General features: G+C 46.4%; 1 pseudogene; it reads left to right on the top strand.

Annotated features, from left to right (window-relative positions):
* Window positions 1-2,299: 2,299 nt before the first annotated feature.
* LOC100720715 (L-lactate dehydrogenase A chain-like) lies at window positions 2,300-3,216 on the top strand (annotated as a pseudogene).
* The last annotated feature ends 17,784 nt before the right edge of the window (window positions 3,217-21,000 follow it).

Genomic DNA, 21,000 nt, shown 5'->3' with positions numbered 1-21,000 from the left:
AAGAAACGGAGGGTTTTTGCTTGCCAGTGAAAGACCAAGGATGCTTTCCTTGCAAGGAAATTCAGAACAGATTTTAAAAGAGCCATCGGTTTAGTAAACCCTGTGAAAGCTCTAAATCCAAGCCAAAACGGAGCACAGAGATGCTGATGTCCAGCTGTCACCCTGCCAGGAACCAGAAAGGACCTTTGTGCCTCAGTTTCTTCGTCTGTAAAGTGAGGAACCTAAAGTAGATCACATTCAAGCACTGACGTTTGTAAAATCCTACCATCACATGTAATTGACTCCATTTATTCATTCAACGACTCAACAGATATTTATGGAGCCCTCGCTATGAGCAGGAACTGTATAAGAGACAGAGAATCACCGAGAGGTAGGATGGGGTATGGATGTGTGCCGGGGAACACAAAAATAAATAATGGACAAGCCCGTGCCTCACGGAACGTATTATCTCATGGGCGCTGTGGAAGGCGCTGCATCTCCCAAATCTCTGAAAACCCCTTTGGTGAAAGCTTAAACTCCAGTGTGACTGTATTTGGAAACAGGGCCCTTAAGGAGGTGAAGTTAAAGGAGGTTTTAAGGGTAGAGCCTCCTCTAACAGCGCTGGTGTTCTTATATAAGAATTGGAAGAGGGGGCCAGGGATGTAGCTCAGCGGGGACCTGGGTTTGATTCCCAAAACAAAATGAAACAAAACAGAACTGGAAGAGACCACTGAGTGTGTTCTCTCCCTCTTCTCTCTTCTCTTCTGCAGTTTTCCTCCCCTCCTGACTCCTGCTTTGTCTTCAAAGGTCATGTGAGGACATGGAGAAGCAGCCACCTGTAAGTCAGAAGACAGCACCTCGGCCTTGGACTTCCAGCCCCCAGAACTAAGAGAAAATTGATTTCTGCTGTCCAGGCCGCCAGCCTGTGGTGTTGTGTCACAGTAGCCTGCACTGACTCACAGATGGGGGAAAGGGAAGGGCAGGGTGCTACAGGAGCACAGGTTAGGGGCACTGCCCAGTCTTCAGGGGGAGGGAAAGTGTCCCAGAGAGCTGGCCACCACGAAGTCCAGGAGGATTCCCAGATGAGCAGGGAGGCGGAGTGCTCAGGCAGGACACCTGCGTGCTTGGAGACCTGGAGGTGGAAGCTGTGAGTCCTCTGGGAGGGCTGAGCACATCTTCCTGGGGGTGGACCTGGGAGGGTCAGAGGAGGAGAGGCCACAAGGAGGCTGAGGAGGATGCAGGAGCCACAAAGGGCGGCTGCCCAGGCAAACACGACCCTGAGCATCCAGCAGGGCTAAGAGCTGTGGGCTTTTGGAGACTGGACCACCCACCGAGGCTTCTGATTCTGTGGAACGGTTGCCAGCCTGGGCTCCCTGGACCTAGAGAAGCAGCTGCCATCCCACCACCTATTCGGGTGGTCTTCCTTCTTTACATCTGCTTGTTTCTCGTGGAAACACTTTACTTGTTTATCTAGAAGCCTCCTCCTTACCTTTCAAAGCGTCTTCTGGGACAGCCTCTTCCTCTGGTGTGTGACTTCAGTTCCCTTTGCTATTTAGTAATAATTGCTAGTGTTTATTGTGTTCATTAGTGCCAACCATGTACCAGGCGTTATTTTAGGCATTTTACGTATATTCGGTCTTTTTTTTTTTTTTTTTTTTTTGTCTTTTTATCGGTATCAGGGATTGAACTCATGACTGCCTGCTTGCAAGGCAGGCCCTTATGCCGCTAAACTAAATCCCCAGCCCCTTATGTTCCGTCTTTTAATCCTCACAACAACCCTGTAAAGTGGATTCTATTAACTCCAGTTTGTGGATGAGGAAACCGAAGCACAGAGAGGTGAAGTCATTTGCTCAGGGCTATTGGATAGCCCAAGAGTAAGCCAGGAGTGGGATCCGGGCGAGTTTAGCCTGGTCGTCCATACTCCGAACAGTGACACTCCTTTGTCTGGAAAACAAAAGGATGGAGGAGCTGGGGTTGAGAGCTGGAAGTACTCCCAAGAGACCTGAAATCTCCCTGATTCCCTGCCCTGGTCTTTTTGTCCCATTTGCCTTTCGTTTGCTTTGTTTTCTCAATGCTAGAGAGAACCCAGGGCTTACACCTGCCATCCAAGCTCGCTTGTGAGCCACGTCCTCAGCCCCAGAGTCCGTTGCTCCTGACCACTCAGAGCGGCCACCTCCTGAGGGAACTGAGAAGCAAATGGCTTTGAGAGCTAAACCAGGAGAAGTACACCAGGAGCCAGAGCCGCTGCTGCTGAATTCGGACCTCAGAACTGCACACCCCAACGACGACGCCCCATATTCCTCTTGGTCCTAAATCCAAAATGGCCCATCTCAAGGATCAGCTGATTGTGCATTTGCTTAAGGAAGAACAGGTGCCCAGAGTAGGATTACAGTGGTCTGAGCTGGTGCTGCTGGCATGGCCTGTGCCATCAGTATCTTAATGGAGGACTTGGCAGAGGAACTTGAGTTAACTTGCATCATGGAAGACAAATTGAAGGGGGACATGATGGCTGTCCACCATGGAATCCTTTGCCTTAGAGCACTAAAAATTGTCTCTAGCAAAGACTGTAATGTAACCACAAACTCCAGGCTGGTTATGATCACAGTTGGGCCTCGTCAGCAAGGAGACAGCCGTCCCTATCTGGCCCAGTGTAGTGTGGACATCTTCATCCTCCCTAACATGTTGTAAAGCAGAGTACAGACTGCAAGTCCTTGTTGCTTCCAATGCAGTGGGTCTCTTGAACTATGTGGCTTGGAAGATCAGTGGCTTCCCCACGAACTGTGTTAGTGGAAGTGGTTGCAACCAGGATTCAGCCCAGTTCCGTTACCTGATGAGGAAAGGCCAGGAGTTCACAAGAGTCCTCAGGGAGTGTGGAGACTCCAGTGTCCCTAGGTGGAATGTCACCTTGAGTAATCTGCAACCTGAGTTAGGAGCTGATGGGGAGAAGGAGCGCTGGAAAGAGGTTTTCTAACAGGTGGCTGACAGAGCTCATGGAGTGCTCACACTAAGGCTGCATGTCGGGGCCCCTGGCCTGTCTGAGGCGGAAAGTGTGATGAAGAATCTTAGGAGGGTGCATCCAGCTTCTACATGACAAAGGGACTCTGTGAAGCAGATGACATCTCCCTTAGTGTCCCTGTGTCCTGGGACAGAATGGGATCTCTGACTCCCGAGGAAGAGGCCCGTTTGAAGAAGAGCACAGATACTCGGTGGGGGACCCAGAAAGAGCTGCAGTTCTGAAGTCTTCCAGTGTCACCAGATCATTGACAGGGTGACAGGAGGTTTAGCTGGTGGTTGTGCCAGTTCTTTTTACCTGGTGAGTGGTTGAAGTGGTGCTACTAAGATGGCCTGGGGAAAACCTTCCTGAAGTTCCCAAAGTTAGAAATAGAAATGGTTCACAAAACCCCACGGTCCTGTCCTGAGGCCGGATGGTACTTCATTTGCGCAGTCCTAGACTGGGTAGCAGAAAGCAGCCCATGTCCCCGAGACACCACGGCGATGCCACACAGGCTCCAGGTGCCCTTCAGACAGGACTGTGTCACTCTGCTTACAGCGTCACCAGCCGAGCCGAGCCTGGCTTTTTTAAAAAAAACACAGCCTGGGATCCAGTGCAAAAATCTAATATTGCATGTTTTGTGCATAATTGTGCATATATATAATACAAATATATATATGCAAGAATATATTATATATATATTCCGTAGCGTGTATTGTCATATAATATAATATATGTCATATAATGTAAACAGGAAACATCAACCTGTAAACAATGCAACAAAGTGTCATATACCAACTACAATACCAAATAAATCTTGAACAGTGAAAAAAAGAAAGGAAAGAAGTAAACTAGATAGAACCATCATGGGGTAACTGAGGGAAACAGAGGGCAGCGGGCAGTTTTCCAGATGAATCAGAGACAAACCACCACCTTATATCATAAGTCCCTTATTCATTTAGTCTTCATTCAGCAAATGCTTATTCTGCACCTGCTATGTCTCAGGTCCAGGGCTGGGAAAGGCAGGCAGAGGGGAACAGGTGAGTGCCAAGAATGACCATGGCACTCCGGGTCCCTTCATCCAAGGACCTCAGGGTCACCGCATTCCAGGGGGTGAGGTTATAATGCATAAATAAATGAGGCAAATTATTGCAGTGTGATTTGTAAATCTATGTGTGCCTTCCTCTTACCTATAAGATACCACAAGGAAGACAGCTCACGCCTGCCGAAAGAAGTCAGGGGAGCCATCACTCTAAAGACGATGTCATTTGAACCCGGCACCGGGAATGATGGGAATATCTTGGGGAAGTTTGCCTTAGATGCTTGAAATCCTAGACCAGAGAGTCATGGAAGCAGACGATTAGCACTGAAAGGAGACAGAGGTCATCTTTGTCCAGAGTCAAGCAAACCGGATAGGGCCAGGCAAGGGTCGCCACAAACATGCAGGAAGCATCTCCTCTCGGGCTCACGCGTGCTATCCTTCCCAGCACCGAACCCAAGAGGTCTCTGGCTTTACCCCAGGTTCACACAGCTAAGCAGCCCACTGTGCCACACAAGAATTCCTACCTCTTCCGCCCTGGTCTTCTCCTCCTTGTGACTGTGGGTTGTGAAGAACAAGGGAGGAGGAGGAGGGAAAGAGGAAGGGGCGAAGGCAAGGAATTTGCCATGGTTTGTACAACTGGGAAGATGGGGAGCACCAATCCATCCGCTCCTCCTGGGAACCTGCTCAAGTTCCTGGTCGCCTATCCCCAAGTCTTAAGTTTAGGAACAAGGCTCGCCTGCCCACCGCGCCCTTTCCTCTCCTCTCTGTGCTACCCGCTCTTCCAGTTCTACACTTTTCAACACTTAACAACTGCAGCTTCTGTGGGTGACAGGCGAGCCCCGCAACACCCAAACAGCCAAAGGTTGCAATTCTACAGTCCGCCGGCAGAGGGCAGTCCTGCCGCGAGTCTCCCTGTTGCCCCGACTATCCCAACCCCCAGCCCAGTCACAACTCCTTAGAGATGCAAATTGAGAGGCAGCCTTCCTAACCGGAGAGGACTGCTAATTCTCCGGCGAGTATGCAGATTTCCATCCTGCTTTTGCCTGGGTTTATTTGTTTTACTTTGCAATAAATTTAATACAGACTCCCTGAAGCAGAGAGGCAGATGGACTATAAACTCTGCATTTTGAGCAGTCTTAGTTACTAGGTTATGTGGTTTTTGATCCCTGCTGAAATTATATCTATGGAATTTGACATGGATTTGGGTCTGGGGTTTGCTGGCTCCTTGGTCCTCTGGAGTTGCTTCTAGGGAATTTACAAGGTTAGATTTGATTATTGGAGCTTTAACTTCTCACGGAGGCTAACAAGGAGGCTGGGAAAGCCTGGCTGGTTAAACTGGGTTTCTAACCCTGGACAGAATCGGTATCCTTTTCCCATGTGTCCTGCAGTGCCTGACAGGCACAGGGACCACAGTTCTGAATTTCCAGGGGGAGCATGGAGTACCCACAAAGAGTTCTGAGTCTAGGAAAGAAAATCAGACGCACATATGGGACAGACATAACTAAAACATCTATAAAGAGGCATTGGCAAGAACAGTACAGATTAGCATTCCTGACAATAAAAGCTGGACGAGAGATGCAGCCTGGGAAAAACCACGCAGCCCCCACCGTGAACACCTTTTCCTGCATCACCCTGTGCCACCTTCTTTCCTCCCGTCCCCCTTTCCCAGGCTGTGGAGGGACCCGAGCTGGGTTCTTGTCCCAGCTTTCCTAGTTACTCCTTTGTTTACACATTGGGATGACGGCAAATTTCTCTGCACTGAGTTTCATGGTCAGCATAGTGGACACCGCATGTTCACCACGAGGAACAGGTCCTGATGAAGGTGCTTGGATGCTGTCAAAGGACCAAATCCTAGATAGCTTATCGTGGAGCAGTGCCACTCTGTTTGTGACATGCTCACATGAGAGCCGGAAGGACTCAGGCCAGAGGGGATCTAAGAACAGAATTTTCTAGACCTGTTGGTGACCTGTTCCTATATTACAGAATGAGTTGGGGTTTCATGCTAGGCAAGGCCTAGCCTCACCCTCTTTGCTGGGGGGGGGGGGGCAGCTCTCTTTCCTGGCTCCCCTGCAGGCCGGCTCTTGGCTCACCTAGAGGCAAAGCCTATCTTGAGCAGAGACACAGAGACTGAGCCCTTGGGAGCCTCCAGCAGCTGCAGACTCCAGGGATTGTTCCCCAGAACTCTGAGGGCTTGGGCCACTGCGGCTGAGCCAGGTGCTGCTGCAGACTTGACTCCCTCCTCCCCCCAGGGCAACCCCAGCATCTTAGCAGAGCCTCTGTTCTCTGAGTCTCCACCTCCTTCAGGAGCAGGGAGGGGAGCTTGGGAGGGCACTGAGGGGAATGTGTTTGAAGAGCCAGCAAAGAAAAGCAAACATGGGGACTGAGGGAGGAAAAGAGCAGATAAGGGAGAGAGGAAGGGGCCGCGGTGTGCTACTGACTGCTTCAACTTAGGAGAGAATCAGCTGCCAGCAGAGAGAAAGAAGTGAGAGGGGAGCGAGGAAATACCCAGGGTGGCGTGGAGCAGGGGAGAGAAGCTGAGATTAAATGGAAATGAGGGGCTTGGTCACCATGGAGAAAGGAGCTGGAAGCTTTGGCAGCAGTTCGTGTGTTAGCAGGAGAGGCGGGGATCAAAGAAGCTGTGCCGCCTCTACACACAGCCGGGGTGGAGGAGGACGAGCTGAATTCAGCCCGAGGCAGGGGGCTGGGAAGAAGGGGCAAAAACAGCCGGCTGAATTCTCTCCCGAACAATAGCTCTCCCCACGCTCCAGGCTCCCTCCTATCTGTTCCTGGGACGCCCCAATAAGGCACGGAACTAAAACTGTTGTGAAGATTTGTTAAATTAAATCTGGCGGCTTTGCCCTGCCCACATAATACTAATCTGTGTGTTCGAGGGGACGGAAAGCCTAAAATCCTTTAGCAGTGGTCTTTCTCGGCCCTTCTGAAGGGTAGGGCAGAAGTCAGGAACACAGGCTGGATTGGGATGGCTGCCTGGGGGAGGGCGGAAGTGGAACAGGTGGGGTGGGGAGGTGCCCAGCAAAGAGGGTGAGGCAGGTCCAGGTCTGAGGGCCGCAGGGCTCTTCACTAGGCAGCACGGTGCTGGGAGCCAGGCTCAGGGAGGGGACTCAGGCCAGGAACCCTGCTTTTACCCTTGCGCTGGCCTGTTTTGTCAGCAGTGACTGAGCAGGGGACAGAGGGTGGTTTCCCAGCTAAAGTTGAGGAGATGAAATGAGAAAGGAATCCACATGGCAGAAGGTGACCAGCTTCCAGCCAGAGGGATCCAGCGCTTGGGCAATCCAATCTGGAGTAGCAGCAGCAGCAGATACCTGCCTGGAGCCCAGGAGAAGGACCAGGGAGGGAGGGACCAGGCCCCTAAGTCTATCTCCTGCAATTCTAGGGGGCACACTAACACTTTAAAAATTCTCTGTTTATGCAAACTCACATTTCACTGATTACCCTGTATTTTACCCAGCACCCCTAACCCCGAGCTCCTTTCCTAAAGAGGCAGAGTCTCCCTGGAGCCAAAATGCACCACAGGACTGTCACCACACTAGGCTCAGACTCTCGGCTTCCAGCAAGGGATGCACTTGTGCTAAGAGATGCTCTTTTCAGAGGTTCTGTGCTGGAGGGGAGTTTGGCCAGAACTTGGTCTTTCTGTCAGTGACTTAAGAGCCACGGAGGATCCAGGTAGGATCAGAACAGCTTCCCCAGGGAACAGCATTCTTCTTTTGCAAGCACTAGAATCCAAGGGGCGAGCTGGGACCAAACTGAGAAGGAAGAATTTCCTCCCAGAGGGCAGCACTTTGCCTCAGCCCTTCGTGGTGCAACAAAAAGACAGCGGTAGCAACAATTTAATGAAAACTTTTCTCGTGTACAGTGGCCCCCTATGCCTGGGTGGGGGGTGCTTTCTTGCTCAGAACACCCAGAGCATCCGGGAAGCACAGTTCTTACTGCTATTACTGTGATCCTCTTAATACCTAGGACCGACTTAGCACCACCATCATTGCCCCCTCGAGGCCATTCTTAAGTAAAGTCAGGGTTACCTGAAGACAGGCGCTAGCATAAAATGACAGCAGATTTGTTAACCCAGACAGCTAAGAAACTAAAAAACAAGCAGGTATACAGCGTAGGCTCCCTCCTCAAGAAGATTCTTGGCGTGAGATTTCACCACATTACTTGGAATGGTACAGAATTTAAAGCTTAGGAATTATGTCTGGAATTCTGCCTTAATATGTTCAGACTACAGTTGACTGCAGGTAACTGAACCCCAGGAAAATAAAGCCATAAATAGGGGGACACCTCTGCCCCTTATATTTCACATCATTCTAAAATATTCTTTCTCCTTCCCCGAAAACTCTCCTACCACAGCTGAGGCTCTTTTAAGTTCTTTTCATAATCCAACTCCTGAGATGCTGCATTCCAGGAAAACCGTAAATAAATAAATACGTAAATCAATAATCATCCTGCATTAATTCTAACTCAGTGATACAAACACAGAAGTCAAAGCAAAAAAACAAATGAAAAAGGACAGACTCAAAGGAGGAGTTTTTGTTTGCATCCAGGAAACTTTTATAATGGTGTGACAAACAATAGAAAATTAAATTAAAACAATAAAAAAAGAATACACAGCAGTGTCCTGTTAAATAATTGGATGAGATTCATCAGGGCGGCAACTGGCGCTGAGCTTTTTTTAAATTTCTCCCTGCTGGAAGTTCCCCTCTCAGCACCAACAAATAGATTAACTCCTTGTCAGAGGCCAGGCCTTCACAGTGCAAAATTGAATTCTCCAGTATTTATTTTCCTCTTTATGGCCCCTGCTCAAAGAGGAACATCTGATCATTTTTTTTTTAAGACTCCAAAATGTAGAAATGATTCATTCCCCCTGCAAGGCCGCTTGTTTACAACCCGCGCGCGGGGCTCTCCCGCCACTTTGGCTCGAGTGGGGAGCTGGATTAACAGGAATTCCAGTCTTTGCCTCTGAAGGAGTGAACTTGGGAACAGTAAAAGACAGATTCAGCCCCCACCATGGACGGCGCATTTGTGGCAAATGAAAGTCAAACAACAAGCAGTTTCTGCAGGGTCCAAATCTGGAGGACGGAGGACGGTGGGGCCCAGAAAAGCAAAGCAGGCTAGGCTGAAAGAACCCACAGCAGGGGCTGGGGACTTAGCTCAGTGGCATAAGCACCTGCCTTGCAAGCAGGCGGTGGTGAGTTCAGTCCTGGCTGTGTGCTCACTCATAGCAGTGGTTTAGTTTCAGCAAAATAATACAAAATTGTTAACTTTTTTTAAATTTTAGAATTTTGTTAGGCATTTAATGAATTCTTGATTATACAAGAGCTATAAACTTGGGGAAGTTATATCTAACTTTTTGCATATACTTTTTAGGTTACATTGTGGTACAAGTAATTGAGGTCAATGTCTGAGAGAATAGCTTTCTTCTTTTAAAAAGAATCCGGAAGCCAGGCAGAGCATTTCATGCTGTGATCCTAGCACTCAGGAGGCTGAGGCAGATCAGCCTGGGTGGCACAGGGATCGAAACATTAATCACCTATGAGAAGCAATGGTGGAGCGGAAGGACTTCAGCTCAGGAAGTCAGAGTGCTCCGGAGCCTGATCCTAACATAACACATGACTTGGGTGAGCTATGGCTGGCTACGGCTCTAAGACGGGAGTTACCTGTGTGCCTTTGATCTTTCCCAGGAGTGCCGGGCTCCAATGCAGCAATGGTTCAAAAGTAGTGGATATGAAATACCCATTTTTTAAAGTATACAAATCACTAAGAAGTGTTTTCTTCATAGCATCACAAAAAAGTGAACTCACTATGTAGCTCAGGCTGGCCTTGAACGCCTAGCAATCGTCCTGTCTCAGCCTTCCAGAGTGCTGGGGTTACAGGTCTGTGCCACCACACCCGCTTCTATTTTGATTGTTCTGAGTCTGCCTGCACGAATGCCATCAGATTAAAGACTTGTCCTCTGCATCCTGGTCCAGCTGAGAAGATGTCACCAAGTGAGATGGGGGGGTGTAGGAGGAGCCAGCACAGCCCTCTGCCCCGGTTCCAGCTGTGTGTGCATGGTGGGGCACAGGGCAAGGGGAGGCCCTCATCTCTCTGCACCCAGCTCTGCAGCTTCATTTTCTCATCTCGCAGGATCCCTTACTCAGTCTGGGAAGGAGACGGAGCCATATCAACTAACAGGGCTGAGGAGGACAACATCAGGTTCTTCTGCCCTGCTCGGCCCAGCTTCCCATCCACATGTCGGACACCTCAGTGGAGCTCAGGGAGTCCACGGCAGTCACGGTCTCCAGAGGCTGAGTTCTCTGAAGAAGGGCAGCACTAGGGTGCACTAAGCAGTCTTGGAAAGTAGCGTGCAAATATAAACTAGTGACATGCAGCAGACAGCTCAGAGGCTGGGTACCCTCAGCCCACAGCGGCAATCTCGGAACACAAACTAGACTCTACCAGGTAGGGAGCTACTCACATGTGGATAGTTTTGTGTTTTATTCCCCAATATATGAAACATCAACTTGTCATACCAATAGGGATTAAAATACACTTTCATTTTATAGCTAAAAACAGTGTAAAATACAGTCAGGTGTAGTGGCGTATTCCTGTAGTCCCAGCTACTTGGGAGGCTGAGGCAGGAGGGTCACAAATTCAAGATTAGCCTGGACAATTTATCATGATTCTCCTCCAAATTGGAAAAAGAAGCAGGAGGAGGAAGAGGAAGAAGAGGAGGAGGACAGGAAAGAACAAAAAAGAGCTGGAGGTGCAGTTTACTTGCTGAATATTTGCCTATTATATACAAGACCCTAATTCAATCTCCAGCATAGAAACAGGGAGAGAAAGAGAGAGAGAGAGAGAGAGAGAGAGAGAGAGAGAGAGAGAGAGAATAAAAAGCAAGTTATCATTTACAATAGTAACAAAATTGTAAAGCATCTGGAAATTAACAAATTATATACTAGGCTATGGGGAAAGTTTTTAAACACTATTAAAGAACATAGGAGAAGAGCTAAATAAATGGGAGCATCTGTCACAGTCCTGGGAGGGATAAATTCACTCTGTACATGTCAATTCCCTCTAAATTATCCTGTAAATTTAATTCATTCCAGTCAAAATCCCAATAGATTTGTCTGTGAGGGAGAGGAGACAAATCTTGATGAACATTCTAAAATTCATAAGGAAGAATGAAGGCCCATTCATGCTGAGATGCTTAAACACGGAAGACAAAACCAGGAACCACAGCAGACACTGAGGAATGTCACCCAGGCAGAGTTATTCAAACACTGGTGCTGGCACTGGAGGAGATAAACACAGGCCAGTGGAACCAGAGAGAGATCAGAAAAAGACCAACAAGTACGAGAAAAACTGGCATATGATAAGTCTGGCACCATAAACCAAAAGGTACTAAAAGAGGACTATTTCACAAGTGACAAGATACTTTGGATCTCCGTATCATCGACTAGGAAAATAAACCACATGTAGATGCGACACCTAAATGTGAAATGTAAAATTATAAACTGACAGAAGAAAATATGATGGTCTGTTGTGACCTTGAAGCAGAAAAAGGTTTTTAAAAACAAAAGCAAACCCATAAGGAGGCGTAGGAATGGATTTTACATCCAATTGCAGGATTTCTGTTCCGTGAAGTGTACCACTGGCAGAGTTAACAGCTGGGTAATGCACAGAGGAAGACGTTTGCCACCAACAATGGTTCAGGTAATCCTAGCTTATCAGCAAGAAAAAGACCAGAAACAATAGGAGAATGAGCAAAGATGTATATGCATTGGTAATTCCTAGAAGGGGAGAGAGCAAGTATTTGAAGTATTTGCGTCATTGTAAGAGAAACACAAAAAGAAAATAAGATTCCGCTTTACATCTAATAAATTGGCAAAAATGGACGTTCTTCTGCAATGGAAAGTTGTTGACTGTCCCGGGCCCTGACCCAGCCCATCTCCTCCCCATGGCCCCATCCAGCTCCAGAACCTGCTGCTGCCTTCAGGGCCCCTGGGGCTCTGGGATGGTGTCACACACCAGACCTCCGAGGCTGAGGAGGCTAACAGCAGTGGTTCTGTGCCCAGGGAAGAGGCCGGGGCTGCAGTCGGCAGAATTCTCTTTCCCCGAGTAAAGAAAGACAGCACCATGTCTGAAAGAGCAAATGCAAATGATGTGAGGACACTCACTTGTCTTTTAGTAAACGTGTACAGGGCTCCTGCTACACTACAGAAGCCGGGGCATCCAGAATTACTAACACACCATCCTTGGTCCCTGGAAACTGATGGTCTGCCAACAGGTAAGAGCTGCACATAGACAGCTATGACAAAAGTGTGACATAGTAGGGCAAGGAGAAAGTTGCTTCCCAAATGCTCTGGGTGTTCAAAACAAGAAAACTCGCTGCAGAGGGAAGAATCAAAGAGGGTTCCCAGGGCCACTTCACTTTTGAGATAGACTGCAATCAATGGATAAATTTGTGGTTTATTTTTAAAATTAATTTTAATATGTTTGAAGAATTCATTAAATAGCATTTTAAAAAAGATCATTAACAATGCTACTGTGGCTGGGCCTGGTGGCATACCTTTATAATCTCGGTATTCTGAGAGGCTGGAGGCAGAAGGATCAGAAGGTGGAGCTCGGCACAGACAACTTAGTCACTCAGCAAGACCCTGTTCCTTACAGGCAGACCTGAGCCCCAGCGGAATGGATGTGCTTGGGAGGAGGTCAGTGACTCTTCCCTGGAGACTGGCTACCATGGACAGAGGACTTAGCGCACCAAGGAGCGGTCCCCACAGAACCTGCCAAGTTTTCTCTAATGTTCAGATTCTATAGTAAAACGGGGAAGTGGGAGGAATTTTAACTGAGGAGTCGTGAATTTGAAGCTGTGCTTTAGAAAGCTCAGTCTTGCAGCAATGGAGATGAGCATGAGCCAGATGAAAGGGCTGAATCAAAAACGAGGACTTATCTGTACTGCTCATAAAGTCACACTAAAATTACAATAAATCAATAAAAACCCCTCAGAGGCAAAGACTGTAAGAGAGAAGACACGTCAGGTGGACAAGCGGGCAAAATCTGACTTAGAATTGCTCCAGGTGCCTCCTAAGGCCGTGACCTGGATGACTCTGGAAGCAGGTAGCTGCCCGTCCTGTCCCCAGCCAATGACAGGATGCCCCTGAAGCGCTGAGCTAGAGGAGTCCACATGGAAGCAGCAGAGGCTCTGCACCCTTCTGGAACCATCAAGTGGAAGGAAAGTTTCCATATTGAATAGTAAGATCGCTTTTCTATCACTCTCTTTTCCAACTTGGTCTCTAACACGTCAGCAGCCAGGCTTACGTACACCTCCCTCCAAAGAAGTGAGCGAATTCCTTCACTGGGAAACCTACCAGCTCAGGAGAAGAGATTAACCTACATGGAGATCTGCGGGCCCCAACTGAAGGCCAGATTCTTGTCTGGTCACCCTGCCCTACCATGCTGGTGGCCAAGACCAAGATCGAGCCCTGCATGCACACATGCACACATGTGCACACACACGTCACTAGCTGCTCTTCACCAGTTTCAGCTACTAATGGACACATAGTAATCACTAAAAATTTGAGGAAAATCTGTACCATGAAAGACAAAAATCAAAATAAAGAACTTTTGAGGGAGCAGACAATTTAAAAGTATGAATACCTTTAATATCAATAGTCAAGAGATAACATTGTGTTTAGAGTATAACAGGATGCCAGGAAGAACAGAAAACAAGAGGGTTTTTTTCATGTGGAAATCAAGTATTGGGGCTGGGGATTTAGCTCAGCGGCATAAGCGCCTGCCTTGCAAGCAGGCAGTCGTGAGTTCGATCCCTGGTACCAATAAAAACGAAAAAGACAAAAAAAAAAAAAAAAAAAAGAAATCAAGTATTAAAGAAAAAAGTTGGAGCAGGGTTGAAGGCATATCTCCAGAAAGTAGAAGAAAAAGAAAGCAAAATGGAAAATAAAAGAATAAGGTTAAAAAATTTTTGAGAACCAAATCAGAAGGCAAAAATTCAACTAATAGGAATCTTAGAGAGAAGAGAGAACTGATAAGAAGAAATAAACAAAACCTTAATATACATATAAGAACACTTCTGTTATGGATTGGAAACTGGTAGTTGACTTAACACCAGCAGAATTAAATCACCACGGTGCTGAGCATAGATGTTCTACCTGAGGAAAGTTGCCAGCATAAATAGAGACGCGGAGAAGGAGAAGGGAGGCGTTAAGGCATTGAGCTGTTGTGGGTTTCACTAAGTGTTGCTGTTTGAGCCACTGGTTCTCCTGGAGAAGCTCTGGTCTTCACACTGAGCATCACTTTTTGGCTCCAGAGGGAAAGACATGTGCCTCATGATCTCCAGAATGAACTCGTCACACTGGCTACCTGTCTATGCTTGTTGGAGGAGGAGCTGGGGGCCTCCGTGTCGCTGAGAATGGCTGTGGTGCTTTTCAGGACAGCCCTGCTCTTTGTTGTGAGTGTGACTTCTCGGCTCCAGCGTAGAACCCTCAACCTACCAGCACAGCTCCTTCACCCTCCTAGCTTCTGCCGCTGACCTTTGGGCCTTCCCAGCACAGATCTGTAAAAGAGACTGGCATGAGTCCTTTTTTGGGGGTCTAGACCTCCAGTTGGACTCGTGGGAGGCATTGTCATGAGCTCTGGGTTTTCATATGGACTCATACAGGACATTGTTGTGGGATTCAGACCCTTGGTTGAATATTCTACGTCTTCAGTGTTATGGACAGATTTCCTGCAGTTTCTAGTGTTAACTCTGGGTGATCATCATAAAGTAATATTATAAACTCCTTATCCTGATTCTAATTGTTCTCCTCACAACCTCTGACTACAACAACTTCCCAGCACTAAAAGCCCCAATGCCCCCAGAAAGAATCTCTCTGGTGCCAGAATAATAAATGAAATAACAGAATAATAAATGAAAAAATGACACCAAGGAATGTCACTGTGCAACTCTGTAAGATCACTGATGAAAACAGAATTATATTCAAGAGAGCATTATTCATAATAGCCCCAAAGTGGAAACAACTCAGATGCCCCTTAAATTGTTAATGGATAAACAAATGCAGTATACCCATGCAATGGGATCTTACTCCACCTCAACAAGAAATAAAGATCTTTTGTTATGTTTGATACTATTGTATATGAAATTATACTCAACTATTTCAAAGAAAGAGACATCATGGTAATTACTGTTAATTATGGGTTGTCTTCTGGTGAAATACTGTGTTGCTTACATTGTTCTGTTCTGATCTGCTCTGTTATGTCCTGTTTTGTCTTAACCGCTTTAAAGTAAAAATTAAAAAAATAAAAAAAGAGGGCTGGAGATTTACTCAGCGGCATAAACGCCTGCCTTGCAAGCAGGCAGTCGTGAGTTCAATCCCTGGTACTGATGAAAAGGAAAAAGACAAAAAAAAAATAAATAAATAGAAAAAGAAATAAAGATCGAGGCATGCTGCATCACAGAGGGGCTGAGGTATATTACATGAGGTGAAAGAAACCGTTGTGAAAGACCCCAGATTGTATTCGTGTGACATGAGACTAGGCCAGTCTACAAAGGCAAGATGTACTTCCGTGGTCCTGCTCTGCTGAGGGATGGGTGATGAGGTGTTAACTGCTCAGTGAGAAAGAGTTTGGTCTGTTTGGAGGGTATTAAGTGTTCTAAAATTGATTATTATGATGACTGTACAACTTGTTGGATATATTTTAAAATTGTATATTTTATTTTATGTAATTTTATTTTTTGAGACAGGGTCCCACTGTGTAGCTCAGGCTAAACTTGAGTTCACTGTGTAGCCCAGGCTGACCTCAAACACAAAGCAATTTTCCTGCTTCTCCCTTCTGGGAGTGCTGGGATTATAGGTGTGTGCCACTATGCCCAGCTGTTTATTTTGTTTTGTTTTGTCTTCTTTTCTTTTCTTTTGTTTTAAAGTACTGAGAATTGAAGCACTGAGCTATAAATCCAGTGATTTTTTAATTTTTTAAAATTTTGACCCAGGGCCTTGCTAAGTCATCCATGTTAGACTCAAGTTCCTGATCCTCCAGCCTCAGTCTCCCAGGATGCTGGGATTACTGGTGTGCACCCTAATGTCTGTGTTCACTTGTATACTTTAAATGGATGGATTGTATGGTGTATGAATTATATCTCAATAAAGTTGACCTATTAAAAAGAGAAATAAAGGGGGAAAACAAAAGGGAAGAGAGAAAGGTGGAGAAAAATTCTAAAAACTTTCAGAGAGGAAAAGATACTGCATACAAAGGAATAAAGTTTCAGATGGCAGGGGCTGGTCGTGTGGCTTGATGGCAGAGTACTTAGGTGGCGTTTATGAGGTCCTGGACTCAATGCCTGGCACGATTAAAAGAAAAATCAGAATGGCATTGAACTTCTTTAAAACAGATCAAGATACAAAACCAACGGGGAACAGGACCTTCAAATCTCTGAGACAAAATTACCATTAAGTAATATTTCTACATCTTGACAAACTGTAAGTCAACTATAAAATTGACCCTGGAGGGTCCCCATAGTGCAAATACTAGAATCACAGATTTGCTCCATCAAAAAAGAGATGAAGAGGAGGTGCAGGATTCAGACAGTCACAGGCTCACTGAGGAGAGACACGAAAGGAATTCCTAACCCGCTAAAGAGGTAACCTCAGTGTCCCCCCAAAGCCTCGTGTGCTCCTTGGTGGAGCTTGTAGGAGGTGACTGAGGATTATGGGAGGTTGATAATCATCTGATTAACCAACTGATAACTTTATAGCTGGGTGTGACGTGGGGAAGTGTCTTAGTTTACTTTTTACTCGTTGTTGAGAGAAAATACCTGGGTTTATTTCTTACACTTCTTGAGGGTTTCAGTCCATACCCAGCTGGCTCCAAGGCAGGGTGGCAAGGCGGGGCCACAGTTCGTGGCAGCTGCAAACAGCAAGGCGGAAACCGACAGGAGAGACACACACACACCTTCTTTGCGCCCTTACGTCATATCCTGGCTCCACCCCTGGGCGGGTGTAGCACTCACTCCGCCAATCCGAGCGCTAGACAATGAACCAATCACAAACACATAATTGCAAGAGGTTTGGCGTACCCTGATGTAAACCACGACAGGAGATAAAGCCTGGTAGACTTGTGAGTCGCTGTGGGATGGCCTGGAGGGGTCTGTCTCCTCCTCCTCCCTGGTCCACTCTCTGCTTTCCACCGCCATGCCATGAGCTCTTTGTCCTCTGTTATGCACTTCTGTCGTGCCATCATGCCTTGGAGCCAACCTAAGGCCTGAAACCGCTACAAACTGTGAGTCAAAAGAAACTTCTCTTCCTTTAATTTGAGGAGGGTTTTGGGTTTGGTGTCACAGTAATGATAAAGTAACCGAGACAATAAAAAAATCATGCAAGAAAGAAAATGCAGGGGCTGGAGGTTTAGCTCAGCGGCATAAGCACCTGCCTTGCAAGCAGGCGGTCGTGAGTTCAATCCCCTGTACCGATAAAAATGAAAAAGACAAAAAAAAAAAAAAAAAAAAGAAAAAAAAAAAGAAAATGCAATTACAGTAACCTACATGACTTACAAGCAATATTTCCTTAGTCATAAAATTATAAATACCAAATGCCAATTTAACCAAAAATTCTGTCATAATTAGGAGGATAAACAAAGGGGTGTGGGGGGTGTAGGTGTGATATGTTAAAAAGTTAAGTTATAATTCCCTAGAGGCAGAAACCAATGATAATGTCAGAGTCGGGGTGGAAATCAGGCATTAGCAGCATTATGTTGTTAACGTAGAAAATGGAGAGCTAAATGTGGTAAGAAAAGTTAATTTGAAAAATTAACTTAAAATTGGTAATGAGAAGGCCTGAGTTAGTGGCTGGTGGGAGTGAGAACAAGGAGGTGGCTTCAAGAGATGCTGTGGAAGCTGGGTTTGAGATCTAAATATTCACAACAAAGGAGAAGATGGCGTAGACACACACAAATCCAGGAAACCCATTCCGCTTTTAAGTTTAAATTATGATGATTTGGCAGGGCAGGGAATAGTAAGATTTAAGTTGAGTGCTCATAAGGAACAGGACTCTGTTGCCCAGTGGTGCCTGCCCCTGTCGGTGGGCCCCGTAGATTCTGCAGGGACAGTGTCCTGGCTGCAGCTCGAATCACTTACATGAATTCTTCCAACGTTCATCTAATCAAATCAGAGCCCAGAAAAATGAAAATCCTAGGGAGGGAAAGGCTTCAACCAAAGGACGGTCCACAGTGTGAAGAGCGTTAGAGAAACGGAAGAATCGAAGATCAGGAAAAGGCTACTGGACTGCGAAGTGAGAAATAGGGAGATTAGCGCACTGGGACGAAGAGGGCACCAGGAGAATGGTGCGAAAACACGGCAGCGGGGAAACCTGAATCCACCTGACCTCACGTCATCCATACATCGGGAATACTATGCTCACAAAATTAGCGAACACTGCTGTCATGGTTTATGTTGTGTCCCCCAGGCCTCATGAGTTTGCATTGTTCATTTGTGATGGTTCATTGTATAGTGCTTGGATTGATGGTGTCAGTGCTCCACCCATATAGGGGTGGGGCCAGGATATGATGTAATGGCAGGAAGTAGGTGTGTCTTTCTCTTTGCGGTTCGAGTTTGCTGTTGGCGGCCGCCATGAACTGCAGCCCAGCCATGCCTGCCTGTCTTGGAGCCAACTGAGTGTGGACTGAAACCTCTCAAAACTGTAAGAAATAAACCTTTCCTTTCCCAACTTTGGGCTTAAGGTATTTTGTCTCAGTGACAAGTATAAAGTAACTAAGACAACTGCCATTTAGTTTTCAGAAAAAAGAAACATGATATTTAAATGACGCACTAGAATCTTAGAGGGAAGAACCGAGATACTCAGGGGTTTTTTAAAGGAAAAAAAAAAAAAAAGTGAGACAAAATTTCATAACAGAATAATAGGAGAATAATAATAGTTAATACACTGAATATTGTTATCTTTACAGGTCTTTAATCAGAGTGCAAGATATGGCATAAAAAAAATTCACCAAACAGAACTAATATAATCCTTTCTTTTCAACAAACTAAGACAAACTAGTAGCACAACTGTCTTGTATTTTTTTCTCTTTTCTTCCTTTCAAAGGAGTTTTTTTAAAAATGGCCAAAACTGTATCTAGACAGAAGTGAAGGCCCCAGCAGAGGCAGATGACTGTGGATCAGAGAGATGCAGCAGCTGGTGGCAGAGGACCAGGGTAGAGACCAGGGCTTTAAGGAGGACCAGGATGGAGACCAGGGCTTTAAGGAGAGGCACACATCAGTGATTGGTCTAGGATGCTGAGGACAGGTCCAGAGCAAAAGGGAAGAGCAAAGTATGTGGGAATAGCCAGACAAATTTTGAAAAGTCCTTCAGTTCAGCTGCTGGGTACTGAAAAAAGAGGTACTTGGAAGTCTAGCTTTCACCCTCTTTCTAAGGAAAATTTTCCACTGAAATGGGAATCTGAAGAGGGTGGTAAGCTCGAGGGGGAAAGGAAAGTTTCAGAACAGTGGTTCTTTGTTGGGGTGATTTCACCTCCTGAATTCAGGAAACAATTCCCACTGTCACCAAGGGTGAGGACTCCTATTAGCATCTATTAGGTAGAAGCCAAGCTTCTGCTAAGCTCCCTATCATGCCCAGGGCAGCATCCACCGGCTCAGAATGTGAACTGTGCCAGGAATGAGAAACCCCACTTTAGGACAACTACTAGGGGAGTTTTCTAAGTCAGTAAGAAATATGGGAAAGATTGCCCAGCCGCTTCACAAGCCCACCCAAGTTTAAACAGCATAAATGTAGTATGGGGTCTTTCCCTTAAATTTTCTAGTTATATTAAATATGGAGGGTTGAGATAAGCAGGATGCTTCTTTCACGATGGCTTTGCAAACATTTGTCATGGATCAGTCATTAACATTGATATCTAACATTTATTGTCCTAAGACTAATACCTTGGAGATATATGTATATGTACTTTGCTAGCTTTTCAGATGAAGAAACAAAAACACATAGAGTTTAAGTAACTTGTCCAAGTCCACTTAGGCAGGAAGATACAGAGCCAGGTTCAAAGCCAGCAGTTTGATTTGAGAACTTGTCTCTTTATCAGGGTGTCTCGCTATCTCTGTGGAACACTGTTTCCATTTCCCATTTTACCTCTCCTCGAATGACTGTCCACAGTGGAAAGCGAGGGTCCTGCAGGGGCATGATATCCCTCCACTGCGTTGACTCCACCCCTTGCTACGTGGGATCCAGTAGGTTCCATTACCCCATATCCTTGGTGCTAGAACTAGATAAGTGTTAAGTTTTCCTTGGAGAAAGATCAGCTTGTTTGTCTGTAACTTCTGAAGTAGCCAATCTAAAAGGGCCGGACTGTTTGGTGAGCCATCGTATGACCCATGCTCCTCTTCCTGTGGCTGCAGCATGATTTAATGGTTCTGAGCATTACTCCTCCTGTCTGTAATGGCCTTCTAGGTTACCAATTCCTGACCCTATGTATTTTTCAGCCAAGGCTGAATTACCAACTCCTAGAATTACGTTCTTCAGCCGTTTGCAGAGCTGTGCTAAGGGTCTGCCTCACATGTGTACCAATTCAAGAATTCTGGGAATCCTAATGATGAGGCTGTGATTAGTGCAGATATGAGAAATGCTCAATGCATTGAGAGGCATTAGACACCTTTAATCAGTGCTCGGAACCTGCTTCACTTTGACCCAGCTCTGGCACCTACCAGCAAGACCTCTTCTCTCTGTGGTATCTGATGCATACCACAAGGCTGCTGGAAAGAGAAATCTACACACCAACAGCTGACCTGAAGGACACTAGGATGACAGGTAGCCAGCAGGGTGCCCAGGGACCAAGAGAGCCTCATCCTTGCTCTCATCCTCCAGCCTCTGGCAGCTCTGCCTTGAGGGTCAAGGGGCTTGTGGAGGTCCCTGGGGCTTCAATCTGCCAGCTCCTTTCTTTCTGACAAATTCTCACAGGTCATTTCCTGGCT

Source organism: Cavia porcellus, unplaced genomic scaffold (genome assembly GCF_034190915.1).
Source record: "Cavia porcellus strain 051 isolate PalLab524CR breed Dunkin Hartley unplaced genomic scaffold, mCavPor4.1 scaffold_9, whole genome shotgun sequence".
Lineage (NCBI taxonomy): Eukaryota > Metazoa > Chordata > Mammalia > Rodentia > Caviidae > Cavia > Cavia porcellus.
Note: the sequence above shows the minus strand (reverse complement) of the source record. Positions and strands in the feature narration are given on the sequence as shown.